General features: G+C 36.7%; 1 non-coding gene across 1 annotated transcript; it reads left to right on the top strand.

Annotated features, from left to right (window-relative positions):
* Window positions 1–9623: 9623 nt before the first annotated feature.
* Window positions 9624–9697, top strand: trnai-aau (transfer RNA isoleucine (anticodon AAU)). Its single transcript has one exon. It is a non-coding gene; the product is annotated as a tRNA-Ile (tRNA).
* The last annotated feature ends 288 nt before the right edge of the window (window positions 9698–9985 follow it).

The following is a 9985-nucleotide window of genomic DNA, read 5'->3' as shown; positions in this document are numbered from 1 at the left end:
CCCTCTACGTTTCCTGTGTTGTTTTTACGAGCATGTATAAATAATTGCTCCTCACTGTGGGGGAGTCAGAAAGTAGACATTCACAAAGAAATCCAACACCCAGTTGCATTTATTCTTGCTTAAGTTTGAAGTTCTTCGCAGAAAATGCAGGAGTGACCAAAGAAATACAGCTGAACATCTTTTTTTTTTTTTTTTTTTGTAGTTTAATTAGCAGAGAGATCAGGTTCGTTCCTGAACTGACAATGCACTCCCTGTCGTTTGGCTGGAGGAATTATGTCGTAATGGTTTTTCTAATTTAATAAGTGGTGCTGCAATATTCAAGATAATGGACTGAATCAAAATGTTGCAATGTCTCCACTTTTCTTATCTTGCACTAATATTTCTACGAGCTTTCAGCTGACGGTATTTTTTTTTTCCATGACAATTGCACAACATAAATAGTTCCAGTCATTCAGAATCCAAGGCTATTTCGTCCAGCAGTTATCTGCACAAATAAATAGGGATGAAATTTATCCTAAAAATGTGCTTTATATCTCAGTTAAAAGTGAAAAATTGTCAGCCCAGGGAGTTCCTTTCTGGAAAGGGCCAATTGTAATGAACAAATCTGTCTCTGTCTCATGTTCAAAATTAGAAAAGGTTGAAACTAACTTGCAGTCAAAACAAATACTCTACTAATTCAACTGTAGGAGTATCTCAGTTGGTAGACATTTTAGTTAATTTAAAGGATCAAGCATAATCTTCAGAGATTTAAAGACTTATATTGAGAAAGTCTTTAAATGCAAAAATGCTTTTGAAACGGTGTCAAAGGTCAACTTTCCTTCTTCATTGTGACTAAAGGTGTTAATATTTTGAGATGTTTCCATCAGTTCTCCTAAACAAATGGCTTTTTCTGTCAACATCATAAATGGATGACTTCACACAGAGATTCCCAGATGGCAAAACTTTAACTTCTTTTATTTCAAAAAGGTCAAAGTTCTCCTTGAACTTTTCTTTTGCAAAGCAAAACATACTTTCATCCAGACATTAACATTTCTCTTATTGTTTGTTTTTTTTTTTTTTGTTGCCATCGACACAACATCCACTGACCTTGGCTCTTTCTTTGATATCTACAAGGACGATAAACAACCTGACATTTCCTTCTCGTTGTGGTTTAAGCTTTGGGTTTTCACCGCAGAGCTTTCCTGCAGAAATTTGTGAACTGCCATCTATTCAATGAACTCCTAGAAACTGAGGTTTCTGCTGAAAACACCTTTCAGTCATGACACATCTACACTTAAGCTTCTGCAAACTGGATTTCTTTGTACTAAAACATCAGCTGGAGAATAATTTTTTTCTTTTTATTAATTAATTATGATTTATTCATTTAAGGGTCTTAGCATTTCATGTGTCAAACTAATGCAAAGGGGTAAGTAATTGTGAAAGTGGAGAAGAAAACCTACATAGTTTTCAAATATTTTACCAATAAAGTCAGATGTGCAGTTGTGTCCATCCCACTTTACTGTGACCTGCTGTAACAAATGAAACAAGACTCTACTTATGTTTTGCAGGCCAATAAATGAAAAGCAAATGCTCGCATATCAATATCTAAGAAACTAAACATTTACTTTAAAAAGCGTAAACTATACTATCTTTGCTTCTAAACATTTCGCTCAACTTTTATATTCAGTGGTGGATATAAATTCAAACTTTTATGATCAGTAAAGTTTGAGAAAGTTGAACTACAGAGTTCTCAGGCGTAAAAGCCCGTATTGACCAATGAAGCCAATATCAATTTGGCTTAAGCCCACTGAGTGTCACAGGCTTGAACAGAAAGTTGGGGAAAAGGGACCAACAAAATGAGCTGAGTGATCAGCAGTCAGAAAGGGAACAACATAACGTTATGATCTTATGGTGACGACGTCAGTCCCTTTAAGGCCGTAAGATCAGTGTAGGGACAACCAACGTGGAGTGTTGCAGAGCTTGTCTGATTCTTGGCATGCCGCTGGGGCCTGGCAGCAAACTCGCTTCACGGTGAGTGATTTCAGCGAATTGGGTCGTTTTAAGAGTCGGCACAGTGCTTTCCTTTTACATAGCGGAGTCGCGAGTCCCCGAAGGCCTCGCAGCTTCACTCTGCTGTTAAAAAACGGAGAACAAATCAGCTAATTGCCACGCACGACCTTGATCCTCTCGCAAATCAAAATCATCGACGAGCTGAGCTGTCCCAATAATGGTTCACGCAACACTAGTTTAGATTATTCTGCAATTCAGCCTCTGATAATAAATGAGGTTCTTTATGTTTCCACATTGTAGTGCTAATGACCATTAAACACAGCATGCATTAGGCATCTGTGCATCACAAGAGTACCCTCTATTTAGGAAACAGGGCCACAGGGGAAAAGTAGTAACACAATCCAGTTAATGGAGGGATTAATTCCTGGCTGTGGTGCCGTCTCCACTAAAATAATCCCTGTGTGTATCCATCTCCACAATCCAAATAACACAAACCACGACGGCTGACAGCCTGCTCTCTGAAAATTAAAAAGAAAATAGAAAGAAATAATTAAAAGGACATAATGATGTTAGCAGAAACACCAACGCGACGTGGGATTTTAACTACTTTGATTTGTTAGATGTCTAAGCGGGATGTGGTGTATTGAAGGGATTAAAACCAAGTTCTAATCTAGTTAAACAGACCGCCCTCAGAGCAGACACAAAAATAGATGGAGAGGAAAATGACTGCCCGGGCCTCAGAGGGAGAATGTTGATGAACAGCCCACAACCAGCTGCTGCAATATGTTATGCTGCCTTTCGTGCCACCGTGTCAGAGGCCTTGTGACATCGCACACTTTGCCATCTGCACATATTGACATCAGCGCTCTGAGGGACCTCTCTTATGGTTGCAGAAAGAAACCGTGTCACAGTTGCATGCCCCTCTGTACCCAATCAGCACGGTTTAAAGAGATATAAAAGGTTATCAATGGAACATCATTCTTGCTCTCTGAAGTATGCATGGCTCTAGACGTAAGAAGTATTTTCTGTTTTACTTGGATTCCCTTATCTTTACACAGACACCAGTGATATCAACAATACATATTTCAGAGCGGATGATTGTATTCCGCCTGACTTCCCCTGACATATTACTGCTACAGATTCATGGTCGACACTTTCGTGGAGATATAAAATGAAGCCGCAGATTTCTACCTTCCTAATTTATTCATACGTTTACATCTTTAGATTTTCTTTCTGCCAAAGGTCACACCGGATTCACAATCTTATTTCCTTTAACAAATCACCAAGTGGAAATGTTCTTGAGAATTCATGGTCCCCTCTGAAAGTTGTGCTGTTTTGCAAAAGTGTGTTTTAAAGCTCAGTGCCAGAAAACCATTTTTCATGCTTCCTCGATTCTAACTCCAATGACGGGTCTTCAGAGGTCAAGTGGACTCAGGTCTTCAGCATGGCTGCCCAGATTCACTCTCCGCCTGTCATACTCAGTCCGTTTTCACATTTCACACATCTTTTAGTGATGACATTAAATGTATGCATGATTGATGTACACATTCAATTTCGACACAGATTTTGGTTAATATGTTGGGACACTGACATCAATATTCAGTACCAAAAAAGTTTTAAACCACACATACTTTCTCTATTCTTTGCTCCAAGGCTGCAACCTTCTAGTTTAAAGTGGACCAAATAAAAATTTAACCAGTTTTTCTAAAGGTCCTTCTTTTTTTTTCTTTTTTCTTTTTCATCGTACGGTTCTTCACCTGTTTTCTGTCTGTTTCTTTGTAAGACAAATTGTAAAGTGGATAAGGTGCAAACAAAAGCAAAAAAAAAATCCGTTCAAAACAAGCTGTAAACACTCCTGCAATCCCTTGTTGATATTGTAGGACAATAATGCCACCAAGGTAAAATGACTGAAGATAAATGCTTCAATCAGTTCAACTCTGACTGAAGTGGAGGTAAAATATTCCGCTGAGAACATTTTACTCTTAAAGATGATACATTATCAACCCTTGTTGCTCTCTTGTCCAAAGATAACACTTATAGTGCTGTAAAAAAGAATGTCTCCTCACCGATTCTTGCTTTAAACTAAAAAAAAAAAAATAGATAAAACAAATGTTATCAGTCAAAATGACTTAAATGAACAAAAAAGCAACTTTCACATGAAAACCAACCATACTTTGCAACAAACAGCAATTGCCCCTGCACCTAATTACATTTGCCCTCCTTGTTAGATGAATTGAGTTCTGCAGTGGTTCAAAAGTTTTTTTGTTTTTTTGTTGTTGTTCTTGGTGCACTCATGTGAGTTGAATAACAAACAACAAACATAAACACAAAATTTTTGCGCGGCACTGCATGTTTTTTGCACCGCCCTCGGTAATTTTGATGTGAATCCTCACACATTGCAAAAACAACTACAATTTACAACCTTTTCATAGGATATAAAGAATCTTGCCTGTTTGTGTCCCTCATTTATCAGTAGTGGTGACCTCATCCTTCCATCATGGAGTCCAATTTGTTTCATGGTGCAGGTTGAAACCAGCACTCCAGATTAATCCCTGTCAAACTCAAGCCCTGCAGATGCTGTGCTTTTGGTTCACAATCTGTATTAATCTTCCCCAAGTCTCTTCTCTCCATGCCGTCCTGCGACACAGCTAGATAACACCAACAAGAGGAGAAGAATATCCCTAAGTTGTGTTTTTGTTCAACATTTTGTATAATCATGTATTCAAAACAAGACACATGATTGAGAACTGCTGTAACTTTTTCCTGGATGATCATCAGTACAGTGAACACCTATTCAAATGCTGTTTGCATGAGCACCTCCTGGTTCAGATTTTATACCTCGGAGTTATTTTATTGGACTCAACTGAGTTACTCTGGACGCCGCCGCCTGATGGGTATCCATCGCTAGAAATACTAGTGGCCAAATTGTTATTATTAAAATTGGATAGAAGTAAATTGTTTTCGAGACTCCATTATGTATCTCTGGCACTTATTTGGACTAACAAATTTCTGTCGACTTATTTATCACCGAGCTCAGAGATAATTGTCATTTTCCTTTTTGTTTAGAATGTATTTTTATGGAAATATTCATTGATAAAATGTACATTTGTTTGTTTTTTAAGAGTCAAGATGAAGAACTGAACGGGGAAGCATTTGACAGAAGTACTGTATGTATATTTAAGACAAGGTTAATTGAATAATAAAAAAATATTATATGTGTGGCCAATATACACTATTTTATTTTTCTCACCCAAAATATAGTGTTATTAACTTTGTTTGTCATGCTCGTTTTAAGCTCAAGGAGCAGAAAGTTCACCTGAATTGATAAGTAAAACACTCTTTGAAAAGAAGATGTTTTCCATCTTTAAAGATGATTGAAAACATACAGAAGCAACTGATCAATATGAGTTGATCATATTAATCAAAAGTCCTACATAAAAGGGTTATATTAAATATTAATTCATGTGTCTGCACATTTGAGTTCAGAATTTGGTCAGAAAAAAGCAAGTGAAGCAACCAAGTTAGAGTGATTATTCAATGAAAGGTGAACTTTAACTGCTCCATTGTAAGTAGATGCAAGCTGCAGTCCCCTGCATCATAGTCAGATGTGCTATATGGCCCAACACCATATCCATATATCTCACTGTGCTAGATAAAGGTCACAGTACCTCCTGCATTCGCATGGAACACTTGCAGTGGACATAAATCATGTACTGCACAAATATGTAATGTGAATGTGAAACCAAGATATACCTGAATGCACACACACCACTTACAGTATTGTTCTTATGGAAATACATCACAGGTTTATTCATGCTAACAGCGTTGTTGAGCTGATCTGACCCACATAACTTTGCCATACATTTTTATAGTCTGAGAAAATCAAAGAAGACACGCCGCAAATTTTGGTCAGGTTATGTAAAGTGAACAAAAACACAATGGGAACAGAATCTTTGTCCTACATAATTAAAAAATGCATTCATGCTAAAAAAAAAGGCTATAATGTGTATACTTCTGTTTTAGGCTTACAGCAGCAGCCTCCACAGAAGCCACTTAAAAGTGTACAGAAGCTTTCCACAGCTGCTGTACAGGGAAAAGAAAAAAAAAACACAACAAAAAACAGCTGGCTTGCTGGCTACATGTTCTAAGCACTTTGGATGCTGTCAAAGGACACCAGGATTCCCGGGCAGAACCTCCTCAATTACCTGCTCAGCAGGATGGCAGTGATGGACAGGGAGGAGGAGGGGAGAGGGCAGGGGCTACGCCGCTGTCTCTGGGTGTAATGGACAGTGTGCTGCCAGCTGAAGAGTTTGGAAGGGGACCATGTCCATAGTGTTGTGCTGACCTTTACAGTGATAGGCAGTTTAGGGATTGTGGGCTGTTATTTTGTCAGTTTCTGACTTGTCAGTATGAGAGAGAAAGAGGGAAAGAGATGGGCAGCGCCAGTAAGGGGAAGGTAGTTGTAAGAGCCGTCCTATTAGAGAGAGATACCTGGCCAGGGAACTTTTTGTCAAACCTCTGTGGTCAGCTGACATTGTTGTTTGCAATGACAAGACGTATAACTTTGCAACCTTTTCAAGAAGCAAAATGAGCATTTAGTAAAATAATAAATGAGTCATTTATGCCTGTATTCCTATTTTAGCTGATCTTGGACTAATTGTGTCTACCAGTTCCCTCAGGTTACAACTGTCTTCTTTGCAGCCTGTTTCCTGTGTGAGTGGGTGAGTCTTCTTCTAAAATCTTGCATGCTAGCGTAAGTCTTTAAATGCAATAGGTGAGGATTAAAGCATGCAATAATGTTGTATCTGTTTCTCCTAATGAAAGACTAGAGACTCATCTGTCTCTGCAGCCTAACATTCAATCCCTGACATTAACAATCCTACCAATGATGCAGACTTACTATAATTTGATTTAATGATTAATTTAATGATTGATGATGATTTAATGATTTATCCTGGATAAAGAGAAGGATGGACCAGTGCAAGGACTGGTGCCTGGGTGAATGTTACAACTGTTATTCTTGGCATATTTTTAGATAAATAAAGTCAAATCTACATCAAAGAAAACCAAAAGTAAAGCAAAGTTCTGCTTTATCTGCATTATCTTGACATTGTTACTGTTTTCAAATGTGAAATATGAAAAAATTAGCCCCCTTTCTCCTCTTTTTCTTCTGGATACATGTTATTGAATGTAAAATGTGTAATTAATTAGCATACATTAAACAGCGTATAATTAGAGTAAAGTGCGTTTCATGACATAAGAAGAGTTATCACATGGGACGTGAAAGTCTGACTTCTTGGTCAGCCATGTGTGTCCAAAACGGCATTCAGTGTCCATATCAACCAGCATTTCTCCCAGTGGTGGCAGTCTTTGTCATTTTTATTATTGTGTCAGGTTTTTGTGGCAGGACATGCTGCTTTTCTGTTTGCAAATAAAGATATAAGATAACAGAAAATATGACCAGTAGAGGAGGAGATGACTGAAAGAAAATGTGGAGGATATTAAGTCAGCAAGAAATATTTAGCATCCTCCAACTTCAATCCAGAATCCAGACCATTCTGGATTGATCCAAAATAGACCCTGTCTCTGTAGTAGGGCCATTTGACTTTGTCTGTGACAACTGACAACTTTTTTTCCCAACAGTTCTTGCACTGAATGGTTAGTTTAATCTCTATTACATACTATATACAGTCAAACTCTGAAATAGTATTAATTTCCAAACAATTCTATTTCATTGCTTTAGGTACCAATTTAAAGTTTTCGCTATATCAGCTTTATCTTTCTTTAACCATGTGTAATCAACCTGAACTCCGCTCTTAACAGCTAGGATTATCAAACCATGCTGGAGGTCCACAAAAAACTGACTAATTTCTTAATTTACTGTGCAGCCCAGCAGATGGTACCTTAATGGCTTACTGTTCAAAATACATAACAGAAGGGACAGAGCTGTCATTGCTTAAATTACTCAGCAAAAGAGCCAGAGTGGCACAGACTGAAATCTCCTTTGCAAATTTGAACAAGGTCACATTAAATTGTTCAGTAGTTGCCCAAAATGGCTGGAGAACCAGCTTGATTTATATCTGTCTGTAATTGAATGAGGAAGGAGAGTGACCTCTACTAAGCCTGAAAATTCTATCACACACATGGGACGTGAAAGAATTATTTCCTCCCATCACCAACCATGATCCTCTCTACAACTATTAACTATATAATGAACATTAGCTTTCAGAGAGAGTGGACACCAGAGGAGCTCATCGGCTGGAGTCCATATTTACCCATCAGGAGGGATGTGCTTTCATAGAGCGTAAGAAGCGAATGATGACACTTTAAACAGTGTGCTGCACGGTCAGCAGATTTTTTTATGTGTTTTTTAGCTGCAACTACATAAAGCAAAATTAACTACTCCAATAAATCAAGCTACAAAAATAAAACCACTTGTTTTAATATTTCATCATATCATGAGGTTTTTATCTTTAGGGAAGTATTCAGAAACGGAGGTACAAGCTGTTAGAGATGTTAGAGCCGAAGTGTATAATGTAGGGGACAAAGCTATGCAAAAAAACAAAAAACAAAACAAAAAAAATATTATTAATATTAGCAGAAAAAAAATAAGGAAAGATATGTGAAGAGCTAATTTTCATTACTGTTACATGTGGACTCAAGTGTGACCTCTTGGAACTTTTATCAGAACAAGTGAGTCTTGATCTTGCACATCTTTAATATGTATCTTGCAGATAAGATCAGCAAAAATCTTGACCTGCTAGTTGAACTTCATTAATACTGGAGGTTCATTAAACATATGATTATCAGTGTCTGTTCTAAATTATAATAAAAAGCATGCTTGATATGTCCAGTCACTTTTTCAGCCGAGTTGATTTAAACCACAATGTCAATTATACTGAATGCTAATTTTGGATGGTTTCTGAGATGCTTTAACTTTTTATCATTTCATGTTTTATTGATCAATTTTTTGTTATTTTACATATTATTAAGTGGGATTTAAAAAGCTATCACCATTTAAATCACCCTCCTGACATTTGGCAACTCTCTTCTTTTAGAACCTTTTACATAAATAAACCTGGATTTACTGTATGGCTAATATGACTCAGAACCTTGTAATCTCAAAAACTCTGCAGTGTTGTGTAACAACACGAGCAAAAAAGTTAGAACTTCAGTTGCTGATACAAGTTAAATAAATAGATACATAAATAAATAAATAAAATTGTCCAATATTTTAAAAAATGTTGAAAACTAAATTACAAATAAGTGTGCTTATCCTTTGTTATGACTCATGATGGAGGTTATAGGTTTCAATATTAAAGCCAATATTGTAAACTTTTTGGTTGTTAATAAATTGTTTTGCAACTCTTTCCCTTCCCCCTAAGCTTGTGTTTGTGATTGTGATGCGAGTTTGTCTAGAAAGCAGATCTGCATAACACTGCAGAGCATCCATGATCACAACTATATTGGAAAATTATCAAAATTTTCATCAGAATAGCAGAAGCCTTTATATTAAACCATTGCGCATGTTGATTTTGAAAAAAAATTTATAATATGAACACTTTTGTCAAAACTTCATTGTGGTAAGATCGTGTGAGCTTTTCTTACATTGATGAAAACACAACAGTATGTATGGCCAGTTAGCTCAGCTGGTCAGAGCATGGTGCTAATAATGCCAAGGTCATGAGTTCAATCCCCATACTGGCCCATTAAAAAGTAAAATCTTTCAGAAAATCAACTCTTCAAAAAAAAAAAAATAGAGAATTGCCTTGTTGCTGAAAATGTGCTATATAAATAAAATTCCTTTTACTAGACCCAATAAAGTAGATGAAAGTATACAAATAAATATATATGTTAGAAGCCAGACATTTTTAATAGTCTTTTGTAATATTGTAATTTACTGAGACATTTAAGTTTGGGTTTTTATTTGTAAAACATAACCATAATCAACATATAAATCCTTAAATAGTTCTATTTGTAGAGAATATAGTTAACA

The sequence above is a fragment of the Poeciliopsis prolifica genome, unplaced genomic scaffold (genome assembly GCF_027474105.1).
Source record: "Poeciliopsis prolifica strain line A6 unplaced genomic scaffold, Auburn_PproV2 SCAFFOLD016, whole genome shotgun sequence".
Classification (NCBI taxonomy): domain Eukaryota; kingdom Metazoa; phylum Chordata; class Actinopteri; order Cyprinodontiformes; family Poeciliidae; genus Poeciliopsis; species Poeciliopsis prolifica.
Note: the sequence above shows the minus strand (reverse complement) of the source record. Positions and strands in the feature narration are given on the sequence as shown.